The following is a 17,520-nucleotide window of genomic DNA, read 5'->3' on the forward strand; positions in this document are numbered from 1 at the left end:
GCAAGCACTGAGACAGAGGCGCTCTCCAGGAAACCATAGCCCGCCTGCCCTGCCTCCTCATCGTCGTCCTCCTCCTCGTTGACCGTCGATTGGCTGCCATCAAAAGCTCCCACCCCGAAGGCTCACGGAGACCAGTGGGAGGAGGGGGCGCGGCTAACAACATTTCCTCGCAGGATAATTCGTAGTAGTATCTGCTCTTCAAGCTTATCTCGCTTGACTAATAGTTGTAGGAGATGTCAATCATCTCCGCCTCCCGCCCCCGCACAGCCTGAAAGTTCAGGGAAAAGCAGTTCCAACATCGTGTATCCAGAAGCGGTGATAAAAGAAGCTTCCTGATTGGCCAGAGAGTGGCTTGGCCATCTTCGGGAGGAATGGGGACTCGCCGTATCCTCCTGCCCTCCTGGAGGTGGGTTCGCCCACTAAGTGGGCTGGTCGGGAGCGCGGGAGGCTGGAGCGGCGCCTGCCCCGTGGACAAGGTGTCGTTGCCCAGGCGGAGCTTTGAGCTGGTTTAACTTCGCCGAGGTTCTTGTCGCTCCCCCAAGTCCCAGATTCCGGGGAGCGCGGCCGTAAGGTGCATCAATCTCGCAGGGGAATCTGATTTTTAAAGCCCAGGGATATTATGCGCTTTAAAATGTAAAATATGAAAGTGTTAAAAGTGATATCTGTGAAACAAAGACAAGTGAGGGATGTAGAGGAGCCATTGGACTCAGGAATTGGAGGCTGTACTTTCCTCTGAGTCCAGCCCCTCTTGTAAAATGGACAATGTATCACATACCACATACGGAATGAAAGCGAGCCTCCAGGACACTTCCCATCCCACAGGGAGGCTCCGGATATATCTGTGGACTTTCCGGGGAGGCCCCTCTTGCTGGTGGTCAGGAACCCTAGTCTGCAGTCACTGCTGTCTTCCTGACCTGGGCAAGTCGCCTCACTCCTGAGCCTGTTTCCTCATTTTTAAAAGGGGCTAGTGGAACCCACCTTCTGGGGTTGTCCTGAGGCTTAGAAGAGAGAACATCTGTAGGTGCCTGGGACATAGCTGGTGCTCAACGGTGACGAATGGATGAATGAGAAGAGATTTATCTGGACAGATCAGGTTTATCATCACTGTCACATGTTGGCCAGATGCATGCACCCCTCTTCTCACTCTCGCTGGTTCCCCTGGGATGACTGGTGCTGAAAGGGAAGAGCAGCCCCTCAGGGGAAGACGCCTGCCCCCAGGATTCGCCATCACATGCCTTTCATTTGGCTACCAGCCTTGTGCAGGGCAATGAACACACACACGCTCTATAAATCGCTGTGAATGCTTCAGCCTTGAATGGGGAGTGAAACAGTGCGAGTTGTCTGGAATTTTCTTTCCTTGGCAGTCATTCCTGGTGGTGTGGTTAAGACCTGTCTCCTGCATTTCCCTTACCTACTTGTCTTCTTTGGAGACATCGGGCAAGTCTGTTTCAGACACCCCAGGCCTTGGTGCGTCACGAAGCCTCTGCCTGGTCTTCCTGCCTTCGCCTCCATGCTGTCCTGTTAATCCCTTAAAGGACCGCTTGCGTGAGTCACCCTCCTGAGGCAGCTCCATGGGGCTCAGATGCTGAGATCTGGGAGCCTCAGTTTCCTCATCTGTGAGGGGTGGGGGTGGTAATAATCGCACCTCCCTCCTAGGGCTGTCCTCGGCACCACATCTGCTCTGGCCCTTTCCTTGCTGCTCCTGTGTGCAATTTTGGTCAGCACCATTGTAAGAGCATTTTGGATCTTCCTAGAGAGGTGGTAAACCCCATACGATGAATTCTACCACCTCACTCCACCATCCCAAGGGCCTTCTATACACCGTTGATGACGAAACGACAGCAGCATGACTGTCACTGGGTTTTAGGTGATCAGAGAGTTTGGGAGCCCTTGAGAAATTCTAGCCTCGCCCCTCCCTGAGCAGCTATAACAGACCTGGCGTTTGCTGAGCACACACTGAGTGCTGGACTCATTCTGATTGCTTTAAAGAATTCATTAATTTAATATTCACGTGCTTATTTGATAGTCACAGTAACCCCTGTGAGGCTTGCATCATCCCTGTTTGATAAACAGGGAGACTGAGGCCCAAATGAGGTGAAATCAAATGCCCAAGGTCACAAGGCTAGTGAAGGGCAGAACTGGGAATTGAACGCAGTTCAAGGAGGTATCAACCTCCTGCCCCTGACAGGGACCTCTCCTACCTCTAATCCTCTCACACTTCTTCCCATCCTAGAGAGTAAATATTTATTGAGTTCGCTGCACTAATAGCTCCTGCTGATTGAGCATTAGATATGCCAGGCATGTACTAAACCCCTCACATCCTCTCTCTTGTTGGATGCAATGACTCTAGGAAGTAGAAACTGTCATTCCTTTCATTTCACAGGTAAGGAAACCGAGGCCCACAGAGAGTCCAGGCTCGTGCAACAAGCCAGCTAGAAGCAGAACCAGCCACAGGTCTCCTGATCTTGGAACCGATGTTTTTCTTCCATTGCTTGATGTAATCCTTCCTGTTTCATTAATAAGCTTTCCTTGAGTGCCTACGCTAGGCCAGGTCCTGAGCTAGGTGCTGGAGCCACGAAGTGAAGGTGACAGAGACCCAGGCAGCTCTGGAAAATCATGGACACGTGGAAATACCGGCCCAGTGCTGCAGGACCCTGCATTTTCTAGAGGAGCCAGAAATCTGTATTTTTTGTGTGATTCCCCTGACTCTCAAATTTTGGCAACGAACTTCCATTTAAAACACCGCAGCTGCGTAGAATACCTCTGTTGTCCGGTTCACTCTGGGGGCTGCCCGTTTGTGACATTTTGTCAAGAAAGACAGACAAATGTGTGAACAAATCCTCTGACAAGGATCGATACAAGGCCCCAAGGAGCACCCCTAACCCTGGTTAGGTGGAGGGAGTTGGGAAAGATATTCTGGAAGGAGAGCCTTGAAAAGTGGGTAGGAATTTATGAGGCAGAGACAGTGGAAGGGACTTCCTGGGCAGATGGAACAGCATGTGCAAAGGCGTGGAGTTGTAAGAGTGAGTTGAGCATTTGGAGAATGGCAGGTGACTCTCTTGTCTTAGGTGTGAATGGGAGACTGTAAGAGATGGGTCTGACCCAGGCCTTTGCTAGAAGCCAAATATACAGCAGAGTGGCAAAAGAAAGTAAGGCAAGGCCTAGAACCTTCTTTGAGGGATTCATTCAACAAGGATTTTCTTGAGTACTACTTACTAAGTACCAGGGACTGAACCATCCTAGTGGCTGTTCTCAGGGAACATCCACCCCAGTGGGGAGGCAGGTCATCAAGCAGTGATGATCTATGACTGCTTGTGGTCAGGGTTGAGTAGGAAATGACTAGTTGCATTAAGAAAAACCATTCTATTCTGTGGTCCCTGGACCACACAGTGACCTGTTAGAAATGCACATTCCCAGGTCCCACCCAGACCAACTGAACTCTGGGGGTGGAACTCACGATCTGTGTTTTTATATGCTTTTCTGGTGATTCAGCTGCATGCTCATGTTTGGGAACCACTGCTCTTAGGTCATGCCAGGACCCACTTTTTAAACAAAAAAATATTTAGTTATTTTATTTATTTATTTTCCTTTTTTTTTTTTTGGCTGGGTCGAGCCTTAGTTGCTGCATATGGGGTCTTTGTTGAGGCATGCAGGATCCTTCCAATCCGGAACGCGGTCTCTTCGTTGCGGCACTCGGGTTTCTCTCTAGTTGTGTCATGTGGGTTTTCTCTTCTCTAGTTGTGGCACACGGGCTCCAGAGCGCATGGGCTCTGTAGTTTGCGGCACGCAGGCTTTCTAGTTGAGGCTCACCAGCTCAATAGTTGTGGCACGCGGGCTGCCCTGTGGCATGTGGGATCTTAGTTCCCCGATAAGGAGGGATTGAACCCGTGTACCCTGCATGGAAGGTGATTCTTTACCACTGGACCACCAGGGAAGTCCCTGCCAGGACTCACTTTTATCCACTTTCTCTGGTTGCTTTACTATTTCTTAAACTCTCCAAGACCCTTCCTGCCTCAGGGCCTTTGCACTTACTGTTCTCACCATGACTGCACAACTTTCTCACGACCTTCAGCTCTTTGTTCAAATGTCATCTCCTTGGAGAGGCCCTCCGAAGCATCCAGTTGAAAGAATCGCCCCCAACCTGTCAGACTCAACTCCTCGTCTTACTTTACTTTCTTCATAATATCCACCACTACCTGGTATTACTTTCCATATTAATTTGTTTATTTATCTAGTATCTGTCTTCCTCCACTAGAAGGTAAGTTTCATGGGAACAGGGACTTGGTCTCTTTTGTCCTCCCAGCATCTGGGACAGTACCCAGCATGGCGAGATGCTCAGGAAATATTTTTGAATGAATAAATCTCTTAGAGTTTACCCTTCTGGTCATTCATTCATTCATCCAACAAGCACCAATTCTAGAACCAACTCTTGTGCAGGTAATAGGCTTACTGGTGGAAGGGGTGCCATGGCCATTTGGACGGGGGCAGCCTGATGCCTGTGTCTTCCACACCCCCACCTCCCCCGCACTGCACAGCCAGCTCCCAACCCGTAGAGCCTCCAGACCTTCCAGAACTTCCAGACCTGAGGGCTCGTGGAGGAGGAGGGGTTAACAGCGCTGCTTCCCAAAGCCAAGGACTAGGCTGTTTGGGCTGACTGGGAAGCGAGGGCTTTGGGTGAGAAGGAGGCGGAGAGGCAGCTCCTGACAAGTCGTTCCCAGGGAATGTTCAATCATCCTGGGGTTGAATGCTTTTTGACAGCCCTGACAAGCAGCATGCATCTGAGCTGCGGCTCGGTGCCAGGGACACCTGCAGTATTCCACGCACGGTGCCCTGGCCTATCGTGCCCACTTCAGGGTGTGAGTCCCTCTGCCATGGTTCCAGAGGTTTCTGCGCTGCCTGGGCTGCTCTTCAGAGCCCCATGCTTGTAGAGTGTATTAGCAGGACTGTTGGATGCAAAACAATCCCACTGGGGACATAGAGGCTTTAGGAGAAATTAGTGGGGAAAGGCCTCTTGAGAGTTATCCGGCATAAATATTCCTGAATCCTCAGGAAGAATACCTTTCATACGCTAAAGCAGACTTGCTCGAATGCCCTCATGTGACAGGGCAGTGCAAAAGAGAGGGCTAGTAGATTTGTAGGAATTTTATATATTTGGATCAGGGTTTCTTCATCTTGGTACTGTTGACATTTTGGACTGGCTAATTCTTGGGTGTAGGGGCTGTCCTGTGCGTTAGAGGATGTTGGCAGTATCTCTGGCCTCTACCCATTAGATGCCAGAATCACGTCCCTCGTTGTGACACCCCAAAATGCCTCCGGATATTGCCAGATGTCCCCTGGGGGAGCAAAATTAACCATGGATGAGGACCACTGATGTATGAACTCAATGGGTAGGGAATATTGATTTTAAAATGGAAAGCTGAAAGGATTGGGACTCAGCCTTTCTGCACTGGAATCCTGCTTTGCCTGTTAAGCTCAGTTTCCTCATTGCTGCACGTCTGGGTGCCCCGAGGATCAGCTGAGTTAACACATGACAATAAGGGTTCTAGACCGGCACCTGACAAGTCATGAGATTCAGTAAACACCCGCTCTTATTAACAGCCATTGGGATGCTGATGAATCCCCCTAGGGGGATCTATAATGCAGCGGTGGCGTCTGTTTTACAATTTCCTATAATGCACTGTGTCGCAGCTGCCTTCTGGTACACTGCTTTCTCATGGTAATGACCTTTGCTGTTCAGTTTTCCACTGTTCACGTGGGCCTGGTGGTTTATGTCTCTGCTGATGCAGTACCCGGCGGTGGCCATCTCGGTAAAGGGCAGAGGAAATGTGACTGACTCACCTTCTGTGTGCCCAGAATGCAAAGTGGAGCTCTGAGCTGTGGCCTCGGAATTGCACAGAGGCTGCGATATCCCAATTCTGTCAGCAGGGGGCAGCAGCAGCTGGGAAAATGCCCGCTGCTGCAGGAGGGCGCCAGGGGCTGCCTCGCTGTTTTGATTTACTTTGCTGCTGCAGGTATTTCAAGTTGAGCAAATCATCCCTCCAGGGCCACCCGAGGTTTCCTTTACCAGCCCATGGTAGTTTACCTGCGGGAGCCAAGAGTTGCTTTTGGAGAACATTCTACATTTAGCGTGTCTGTCCATTTCCAGATGGCTCAGTCTGAACCTAGGCCAAATTGTGCTAGGGACAAAGTTAAACTGGTTCCTGTTGTTCTATGTTCCTTTCCCCTTCTGTTCACCGCACCCCATCCTGCCCCTTATCTGAGTGACACAATGCCCTTCCCAGAAAGCACCCCAGGCAGCTGCACCCTATGCTCAGGCGCCATCTTACCTTGTTCCCCATCCTGCCCCCACCATAGAACCTCAGCAGTCCAGAGTCTTATTCTCTCATAATTTCCCTGAGTCCACTCTTGACCTGCTCCATTGCATTTTCTACCCAGCAGCCAGGGTCATATTTAAAATTTTAAAATTTTGAACAGACAGTCTCTTCCCTAGCTTTAAAATTTTAAAGATGGAAAAGAGTACACAGCAGACGTTTCCTCCCACCCTTGACCATAGGCCTGCAGTCACCACCCCCATGGGCTACCACTCTTAACAGTTCCTCATACATCCTTTCAGAGAGATTTTATGTACATTGCAGCAAATATGCATGAATGTTCTTTCTTATCCTTTCTCTTCTCCTTTGCCCCACAAATAGAAGCTGCCACACACTCTTCTGCACTTTGCTTTTTTCCGTCTAACCATATACTTTGGAGAGGTTCCACGTCAGTACCCACAGGGCCCCTTGTTCTCTTTTATTTTTTAATCGCAGTGTCCTCTTCAATCGCAGAAAGTTGTTTTCTAAATCTTGTCGTATTGCCACTGCAACCTCCTCAAAGGCTTCCTACTGCCCTGGGGGGTAAAGTCTGCTTCCCCCAAAGAGCTGCCAAGCCTGGGGAGCAGGCCACTGCCTATCTCCAGCTTCATCTCACTTTCTGTGCCCTGGGAAGGCTGGCTTTCTCCATCCGCAAACTTGACCTGCTTCTCCTGCCCCAGGACCTCTCCCCCTGCTGTCCCCTCCTAACCTAGTTTACTCCTCCTGTGTTTTTCTCAGCTCAAACATCACTTGCTCCATGTGTCCTGTACATTCCATTACAGTGGTGACCATTGTCTGTAGTTATTGGCCCTGTAGCATGGTGATTAAGTCATGGGCTCTAAGGCCATACTCCTGAGGTTCAAATCCCAGCTCAGCCACTCTGTGCCTGGGTGACCTTGGGCAGCTCACCACACCTTTCTGACAAGTGGAATGAGAGCAGTAGATCCTTCGTCCTGGCTTTTGTGGTGAGGATTCAATGACTAAATGAGCAAGCACAGAGCAAGACTCCATGGCGGTGGGGATTGCAGCACATCTCTTTTGTAACTGAAAGTGGGGTCCAGCTGCTCGCAGCTCAAAAGCCAATAAACAGGCAAGGTTTGTGGAAAGGAAAGGTTGCTTTATTTCAGATGCCACCAACCAGGGGCTGGGGGAAAGGGGGAGGGCGGACTCCTGTCCCAAGGCCGATGCCCCCCACCCCCCCCACTGACAACCAGTGGGCAAGAGCTTTTATAGGTGGAGGGAGGGGGCTACATGCAGAAACAGCACAGTCAGCTCTGACAGTCATCTTGATTGTTTTAAGTACAGTTAATCTTCAGTGCCAGGGTCAGTTTATTCCCATTTCTCTGAGGCCAATTCTCGGAATTGTGGCAGCTTGTGTCATGGCTACAGTCTGGTCATCATGTAGTTAACTTCTTCCATCTGGTGGGAGTTTCAGTATCTATAAGACAGCTCACAGGATATGGCTCAGAATATTATCTATAGCCCTTGAGAAGAAACTGAAGGTCCTTGAATTTGCTTAATGATTAAACTACTATTATTTGGTCTCCTTTGACTGTTTTCCTTTGTTTCTGCATTTTCTCACTTCTCTGATTAAACTTATTTTTTAGCTAAAGTTTTTCCACAGACAAAAGGCAGGCGGAAGACATGCGGGGCCAACAACCATAGGGTCCTTCTCTGTTTCACTTTCACCTGCTGCATGCAAACCCTGACAGTAAGGGCTGTGTCTCTTTTGCAGGTGTCAGACACCAGTGCCTGGTGCAGAGCAAGAATTGTAGAAATATGGGCCAAACCTACTGGGCGTGTTTACATATTAGAAGGAATCTCTGGAGGAATCGTTGTCTTCACCCACTAGTTTTTGAACCACGCCTCTTGTGATACTAGTTAAAAATAACAGCCAGTGGTTGTTGACCCTGGTGCCAGGCTCATCCTTAGATTATTTCATCTCTTCTTTACAATCCTGACAGGTAGGTAGCATCATTAGCCCTATTTTCCAGGTGAGGAAACTGAGGCACAGAGAGGTTTAGCAACTTGCCAGAGGTCACACAGGAGCAGAGCTAGGAGTCAAACCCAGGAAGCCTTCTAGGAAACAATAAACGTTTAAAGAACGTTGTCTTCACTCAGAGATGGCCATCTCTGTGACTGAGTGTGGGCTGTGCTCAGGGGTACCCTTCCCATCCATCACTGCCTGTTTCAATTCTAGGCAGGTTTTGAGACCCAACTCCAGTACCCTCTGCTTCCTCCAACCTGGCAGCCCATGTCCTGATCTACCTCTGGACTCCTGGAGAGAGAAGGTGGCCAGTCCCTCCAACTGGGTTTGGGCCCCCTGCTGTCCCCTCTGGTAATTATACCCTCTTGCTCCTGGGCCCTCTATTTCCTCTGCCCACTTCCGCCCCACCCGCCTCCCCCCATGCTGCCTACACAAACTCAAGCCGTTCCTAGCTCTCCAGAGGAGACCATCCCTCAGTGCACACCTCCCCTCAAAGGTCACTCATGGCCGAGTGGTCCGCTGCAATGCCAAGTCTGCAGGAATGGGGGACGCTGTGCCCTTACTATGTACCAGGCCCGCGATAAGCACTCAAGCCTCATGGTACCATGTGAGGTGAGGATGAGAAAACCGAGGCACAGGGAAGTGGAGCAGCGTGCCTGGGATCATACACTTGAAACAGTGGGGCCGGCTTCGAATCCAGGCCGGCTTGTGCCAAGAGCCATGGCCGCTGTCTGCGATAGGGCACCTCTGCCGGTTGGCAGGCCTCTCCTCCCTCCTGGCCCTCTCTCCGCCTTGCTTGGTGACACCTCTTCTCCTGGCCCTCCACCTGCCTCCCCAGTGTCTTTCTCCAAAGCACTGGCGGAGGCTCTGCTCCCTGCAGTGAGTCGGTGGCCCCCAGGGCTGTCAGCCTGCCCTCCAGGCGCTCCCTGGCGAGTGTGCTCAGGGCACGACTTAACCCCTACCGCAGGCCACATGGCGTGGCTGGACCTGGAGTCACGATTCCTCACCCCTTGCTCTCAAAGGGTTCCTGTGCGGCTCAAAACTGACTCTGCCTGTTGCCTCAGACATGCTTGGCAAACTGTAAAGTGCTGGGCAAAGTTAAGGGCTGTCACTCTTACCATGATTGGCTCCCTTCCGAGGTCGATTCCTGATCTCTTGCTCCAAGGATTCTGGGGACACGTCGTCAGCACCCGAATGTGGCATCCGTGGGTTGGCATCTGGCAGCCTTTGAACAGACTGGAAATACCTGACAGCCGTTCAGAATGCAGAGTCGAGGGGCCTTTTCTAGATGGAACCACAGGGCTAAACACGGGCTGGTGAGCATGTTGCCCTACGGGGTGGCCTCCAGGCCCACCTGCCAAGCCCCTGGTCGCTGTAAACAGGCGTGATCGCCTGGAGACACAGGCATCCCTCGCTTTAGAAGAGGGAGCTGGCAGGACACGAGCCACCCAGAGCCTCTTGACTTAACCTGCCCGGGGGCTATGTGCCTGATGGTGCCAGAGTGACAGGGGGATGGACTTTTAAGTCAACAGATCTGGATTCAGAGTCTGATCTGAACAAAAAGATGGCTCTGGTCTCACCTCTCAGTGAGACGACCCTCAGTTTTCCCAAAGATAGTTCTGACGTCTTGCTTGCTGGGAAAGATTTTTAAGATCTCATGAGGAAAGAAGAAAACGGTTTGGGGATATTTGAAATGAAGAATAGATACCAAGTCATGTGGAGTCGTCCCTCAGAGGGCTGGCACTTTAAAGCTCAAAGCTCTGCCCTGTTCTCTCAAACTTCAACAGTCAGTGCATCCATTTCCAGAGGAGGAAACAGAGGCTTCAATAAATGATTTAAAATACGTGTCTGACGCCACATGGCTAGTGAGAAGGGAGAGTGGAATTAGAATTCATATCTTCTCTCTCCAAATCCAGCTCCACTGCTTACTGGCCTTGGGAGAGCTCATGAACTTGGCTGAGCCTCTGTTTCATCATCTGTAAAGTGGGACCAATGACCTACCTCAGAGAGCTGTGAGGATTAAACAGGATAATGTAAACCACTTGATGCAGCCACAGAGTAAACACCCAACAAATACCGGCAGTTGTTACTACTTTAGGACTCGCTGTTATTAGTGAATGAATGAATAACTTAAATGTATTTCTGCCCTCTCCCGGGCCTAGGAACCTTCCCTTGCAAGAAACCCCCAAAAATGAAGGCAATTTCCTTTAGATGGAAATAAAGGCCCACTGAAGCCGTGTATGGTGGCAGAAGAATTGGCCCTCATTTCCTCTATGTCATTCACCTTCTTGAAGGATCTTTCCCAAAGCCAAGAAAGTGCTGGCCTGCTGCGCAGACCATCCGTGATGATCTCTCCAGCGATGCTGACAAGGTGGCCTTTTGTGATGATTATGCAGGAAGCCTTCCAATAACTGACCATCCGCTCCAGCAAAAAGCTTTGAATTTTGCAAGACTGCGGCGTAGCAATTTCTCATCTGACACTGGCTCACCCTGCAAGTCTCTCAGCCAACCCAGAATAGTCTCTGAAGCGCTCTGCCCGACTGACTGCCCTCCGCTCATTTCTCAAGAGTTAACAGGTGTGAGATTTAGAGGAGAGGGTGACAAGTGGCCTGGGACCTGGAGAAGCTGGAGTGGTAAGAGAGGGGCCGGCTTCTTGCTGGAGCACATCCAAGTCGGCACTGCGGGGACCGCAGTGAATACAGAAAATGCTAGAATGTTCAAGGGCCTCCACAATCAGAGCAGCTTCCACGCTGGTCCCTTGGCTGCTGCTCCGCTGCTGCATCCTGCTCTTGGTGGCAGATAGCCAGCTACTTTTTATTTTGTGTCCCTAAATATGGGACACACATCATTTATCTATCCCATAGGGCAGAGGACTGTAGTGGATCTGAGCTGGGGCTCTGGGGTCAGGTAAACCAGGGATGGTTTTTGTTTTTCTGTTTTATTTTGGCTGCGTTGGGTCTTCATTGCTGTGCGCGGGCTTTTCTCTAGTTGTGGCGAGCGGGGGCTACTCTTCATTGCGGTGCGCAGGCTTCCCATTGCGGTGGCTTCTCTTGTTGCAGAACACAGGCTCTAGGCACGTGGGCTTCAGTAGTTGTGGCTCATGGGCTCTGGAGTGCAGGCTCAGTAGTTGGCTCACGGCTTAGTTGCTCCGCGGCATGTGGGATCTTCCCGGACCATGGCTTGAACCCATGTCCCCTGCATTGGCAGGCAGATTCTTAACCACTGCACCACCAGGGAAGCCCAACTCCAACACTGTTTTGGTTTGGGGTTTGCCCAGAAGCAGACCTTGACCAAGGACTTGAGCACGGTGTTTTATGGTGAACAGATTCCCAGAAGTATCACTCGGGGGGTGGGGACACAAGACAGGGAGGGAGGAGGAACTAGGAGGGCACAGCACTGAGCCAACAGCCGCTGTGGGAAGCTCAGCCCCCTGGGGACTCAGGGACGCTGCGTGGAGCATGCCTGGAGTCACCCCAGCTCAGCTGAGGGAGCTGGCGAGTTCTTATCCACCCCACCATCCGGCACTGGTCGGAACTGCACAGCTGTTACCCTCCACTCATCCGCCTTGCCCTGTGCAGGGGCTGGACGTCCACAGCCAGGAACCAAAGCCCCTTGGACAGCGAGTCTCGGGTCTTCAGGGTGAGAGGCGAGGACAGTGCAATAACTGCTGTGACCACTGCCCCCACCCACACTCCTCTAACCTGTCTCTGCCTCAGTCTCCCAATCTGTTAAAAACGGGTAACAATACTTATTAGGGAAAGGAGACGCAAAGCATGCAGCAGAGGAAGTGGTCACTACTGTTGCCATTATCATTATAGTTTGCCTCCCATCCTTCTGGAAGGCCCTTCTCCTCTTTGTTAACCAATGAACTTCTATTTATCCTTCAAACGCCCAGCTTAGGTGTCACATTTTCTTTTCTTTTTTTTTTTTTGGCGGTACGCGGGCCTCTCACTGCTGTGGCCTCTCCCGTTGCGGCCTTTCCCGTTGCGGAGCACAAGCTCTGGACGCGCAGGCTCAGAGGCCATGGCTCACGGGCCCAGCCGCTCTGCGGCATGTGGGATCTTCCCAGACCAGAGCACGAACCCGTGTCCCCTGCATCGGCAGACGGACTCTCAACCACTGCACCACCAGGGAAGCCCAGGTGTCACATTTTCTATGGCACCTACTTTTCTGTATGTATCAGTGTCCTGGGGCTGCCATAGCAAATGACCACGAACTTGGTGACTTCAAATGGCAGGAATTTATTCTCTCATAGTTCTGGAGGCCAGAAGTCTGACATCACGGTGTCAGCAAGGCCACGTTCCCTCCAAAGGCTCGAGGGGAGAATCCTTCCTTGCCTTTTCCAGTTCCTGGTGGCCGCTGGCGTCCTTGGCTGCAACCAGGGCCTGCAGAGGACTCCATCCTCTGCCTCTGTCCTCACGTCAGCCTCTTCCCTGTGTACCTTCTCCTTTTCTGTCTCTTATAATGACACCTGTCACTGGATTTAGGGCCCCCACACTAATCCAGGATGATCTCATCTTGAGACCCTTAACTGAATTACATCTGCAAAGCCCTTTAGGCCAAATAAGGTCACATTCAGAGGTTCCAAGTGGATGTGCAACCCACTACATTACATTTTACAAATTTTCTTTAATTATGATTGCATTGGTTTGAGTTATATTTGCTGCATGTACTAACCACAGCAACTTAACCAATAGGGGTTTATTTTCTTCCTGTCACAAGCACTCTCAAGGTTGACAGCTTCCAGGCTGGTACGATAGCTTCAAGGAGCCATGAGGGACCAGACTCCTAGCTTTCTGATGGCACCAGCTGCGTCTTTAATCTCCATGGTCGTAAGAACGCAGCTCTGTCTTTGGACACCAAAGCTGCATCCTAGACAGGGTGAAGGAGGAAGGCAAAGGCCAAAAGATGAAGGGGATCTGCTTCTCCGGAAGCTTCCCTGCAAGCCTCACCCAGGGATGTCTGTTTATATGTCATAGACCAAAACCGTGTCCCCAGGTCAGGTATTTTTCTCAGGGTACATTGCTGTCCTGCCCCGAAATGGGATTGTGATAGAAAGAAAGAGGTGAGAATTAGTGAAAAGTAGGCAAGTATAATGATGAGTAGGCAAATTATAGTATAATATAATATAATATAATATAATATAATATGACATAGTAAGTCCCCTATATATGAACCTTCAAGTTTTGAATTTTCAAAGATGCTTCGAACTTTCAAAGATGTGCATTCGAATGTCCAGTCATGTAAGTTAGTTCATGTGTCTGGCATACATTGTCAGGTGCATGCATCTGACAACAAGTGGTTGTGCTTTTGTGTACTTTACTGTACAGTACTATATAGAGTACAATAGGACAGTATCTTTATTTCAAGCCCAGGAAGTCCGGAAGCAAACGTAAAAGCAAAGGTGATGTAGCTGGTACTACTGTACTTTTCAAGGTACTGTACTGTAAGACTTTAAGTGTTTTCTTATTTTTTGTGATTGTTTTTTATGTATTATTTGTGTGAAAAGTATTATAAACCTATTACAGTACAGTACTATATAGCCTATTGTATTAGCTGGGTACCTAGGCTAACTTTGTTGGACTTACGAACAAATTGGACCTGGTGACATCGGCATGTCACCTTCCCAAGGTGGCGTTCTGAACACTGGGTCAGGTCGGGAGGGAGAAAATAAAAAGAGCAACCTGGAAACTTCTCTGCTTCTCTAGGACATGGTACCCTCTTTGGATCCACCCACCTGACATCTGTGCTCAATAAATATCCAGTGGATGATTGATTTAACAAGGTAGCAAGAGACTGAACATTTTGGGAAGAGTTCTCGCAGTTGCTATGATGACTTAACAAGGTAATGCTTCTAAAGTGCTTAGCTGTGCAGGGCACAAGTAATCATTCAAAAATCATTTGTTGAATGGATGAATAAGTGTTTTCAATTTTCATTTTCTGTTTTCATTTTTTTTTTAAATTTTTATTGATTGATTGATTGATTGATTGCTGTGTTGGCTCTTCGTTTCTGTGCGAGGGCTTTCTCTAGTTGCGGCAAGTGGGGGCCACCCCTCATCGCGGTGCACGGGCCTCTCACTATCGCGGCCTCTCTTGTTGCGGAGCACAGGCTCCAGACGCGCAGGCTCAGTAATTGTGGCTCACGGGGCTAGTTGCTCCGCGGCATGTGGGATCTTCCCAGACCAGGGCTCGAACTTGTGTCCCCTGCATTGGCAGGCAGATTTTCAACCACTGCGCCACCAGGGAAGCCCCTCTGTTTTCATTTTTATTAGCTGTGTGGTTTGGGCAAATTACCTAACCTCTCTGAACCTTAGTGTTTTTCACCTGTTGTCTTCCTTAGAGGGTCACGGTGTGGATTAAGAGGTGGTATATTATATACAAAACATCTGGCGCATATTAAGTGCTCAAAGGAGGAAGAGGCAGATGTGGATGGAGTCTCTGTCCAACCCCAGAGCTGGAGCCTGGCACAGTCATATTCTCCAAGTCCGTGGCTGAAAGAGAAGAGCGTCTCCAACCCCAACTTTCCCCATCCATCCTTCTCCACCTCTGGTCCTTCCTCACTACCCCCACCCCACCCCGCCACCATCTGCATGCTTTCCCTGCTCTTGGGCATCCAGTCCATCATTCAGCTCTCTGCCCAGGTGCAGGCTGCTCCCGCTCTTATCAAAAGGCACTCAGTAGGACTTCCCTGGTGGCGCAGTGGTTGGGAGTCCGCCTGCCGATGCAGGGGACGCGGGTTCGTGCCCTGGTCCGGGAAGATCCCACATGCCGCGGAGCGGCTGGGCCCGTGAGTCATGGCCGCTGAGCCCGCGCGTCCGGAGCCTGTGCTCCGCAGCGGGAGAGGCCACAACAGTGAGAGGCCCGCGTACCGCAAAAAAAAAAAAAAAAAAAAGGCACTCAGGAACCCATTTGCCGGCTCCTCTCCCAGCCCTGAGCTCCCTCCTACCTGCTCCCGGCCCATCCCAGGCAGAAGGGAGACAGAGATAATGAGTGAGGCTCCTCTGAGCATAACAATGAAGAAAAGGAGTCGCGTTCAGCTGATGAGCAAACGAGGAAGGTGGCTCAGAGGGCGACGAGGTATTGGGGCGATGGATGTTGGGTGGTCGGAGGCTGGTGACACTCGGCCTACAGCAGGGGATGCTGGGCAGGCAGGACTTCCCCTGTGCCCCTCCCTCCTTGCTGAGTTAGAAGGTCCCTTTGGATGAAGCAGCGTGGCAGGGTGGGAAAGCAGGAGACAAGTTCAAGTCCCCGTTCTGCTCTGCACTTCTGTGTGGCCTTGAGTGAGTCACTGGCCACGTTGGGCCTCTGTGGCCACATCTGCGTCATGCCACCTTTCTGTGTGCCAGGCCTTGGGATCCAGCAGGGAACCCCACAGACATGCCCTTGGCATCTTACGATCTCTGGGACACATGGCTGTGAATTAGCTGGTCATACTCCCCCTCCTTTTCACCTGTGATGGGGAGAGTTTAGGGGCTCTGACTCCAGCTGGGGGCATCGTCCAGGTGGCTTTCCTGAGGATGAAGAGGACTGAGCCAGGGAAAGAGGGGTGAGGAGGGCAGGGAGGGTAGAATGGTCCAGGCTGAGGGATCAGCTTGGAGGGAGAAGGCAAAGATGGAGGATGGGGTGGGGGAGAGAGAGGTCAGGCCGTCCCTGGGGGCAGGGAAGGCTGGGCTTGGCTTTTGTTTGTTTGTTTCTTTTTTTTTGGTGGTACGTGGGCCTCTCACTGTTGTGGCCTCTCCCGTTGCGAAGCACAGGCTCCGGACGCACAGGCTCAGTGGCCATGGCTCACGGGCCTAGCCGCTCCGCAGCATGTGGGATCTTCCCGGACCGGGGCACGAACCCGTGTCCCCTGCATCGGCAGGCGGACTCTCAACCACTGCGCCACCAGGGAAGCCCCTGGGCTTGGCTTTTTATCTTATAAAATGATTTATAGAATACTTTGTTATAAATATATTTTAAATATATTACAGAATTATCAATAAAATAGGTTTATTTTATTCTATAGAAGGCGCAGTCACTGGGTAGTTTCAAGCAGAATGATGTGACCTGGTCTGTTTTGGAAAGGGCCCTTAGCAGCTCTGGGTGGAGAATGGATCGGGGAGTGGGAGATGAGACCAGAAGACTGGGTAGGAGGCCGCTGCAGTGGTCCAGTGGCCAGGGCAGCTCCCACCAGCGTCTCTCAGAGCCTGGTTGAAGCCAGGGCATACAGTAAACTGCCCCGTTTATAAAAATGCCAAACCTGAGTTACCAACAGCGACTAGCAGAATCACCTCACTGGAAGAGATGCCAAAAATGCTAATTGGAGGCTCTTCACAAGTGTGAGACCCAGGCCACATGGCTCCATGGAATAGTGCCCCTACCAAGCCCATGGCCGCCAGGGACGAGGTGGACTTGGCAACTGATGACCGGGGTGTCACTTGTCATGACACCTCCTCTGACCGCACCACTGCTCCCCCCGCCCCCGCAAGGTACCCTGACCTTGTCCTGCCCAGGCTCTAGGCAAATCCTTTCCAAAACAGGGCCCTGGAGCCAATGTCCTGTGTCCCCTACGAGGTCAAACAAACGCGCTTGGTGATTGCACCACGTGCTGCCCCGGGTCTGCATCGTGATGTGCGGGCTGTCGTTTGGGTGCAGGGCGGGAGGTGCTGAAGGCCACCCCAGACCAGCGGTAGTGGCAGCTGTCACTGTTCCTGACCCGTGTCCTTCTCGCGGGGCCCTGTACTGGTTTCTGTGGGAGACGCTCCGGCTCCCCAGCCCCTCTCCTGTAATCCACATGGGCCACGCGTAGGGCGGCCCCTCTTCATCTGCCCCGTCCTCAGAGTCCAAAATTGGGCCCCGTTAGACTTCATATGGAAACCCAGGTTGGCCCTGGTCCTGACTGCTGTCACAGGCGTGTGTGCACACACGTGCCCTCACACCCACCAGCTCATACACACCGTCTCTTGCTCACACGTACTCACACGCTCAGGCTCACCCAGGCCCACTTCCAGCCGCTTGACCTCTGGCTCACTTGCTGCCTTCTCAGCCCCTGAGGCCTAGTGCCAGGCTGATCCCCGGCAGGGCAGCCCTCCGGGGCTTGCCACTGCTTTGGCCCAATTCCCGGTTCTGGCCCCAAGTCCCCTCCCAGGCCTGGGAGTGCTGGCTCTGTCCGGCTGGGAAGGTGGCCCATCCATCCCTGCCTCT

Source organism: Hyperoodon ampullatus (assembly GCF_949752795.1).
Source record: "Hyperoodon ampullatus genome assembly, chromosome: 11".
In the NCBI taxonomy this organism is placed as follows: domain Eukaryota; kingdom Metazoa; phylum Chordata; class Mammalia; order Artiodactyla; family Ziphiidae; genus Hyperoodon; species Hyperoodon ampullatus.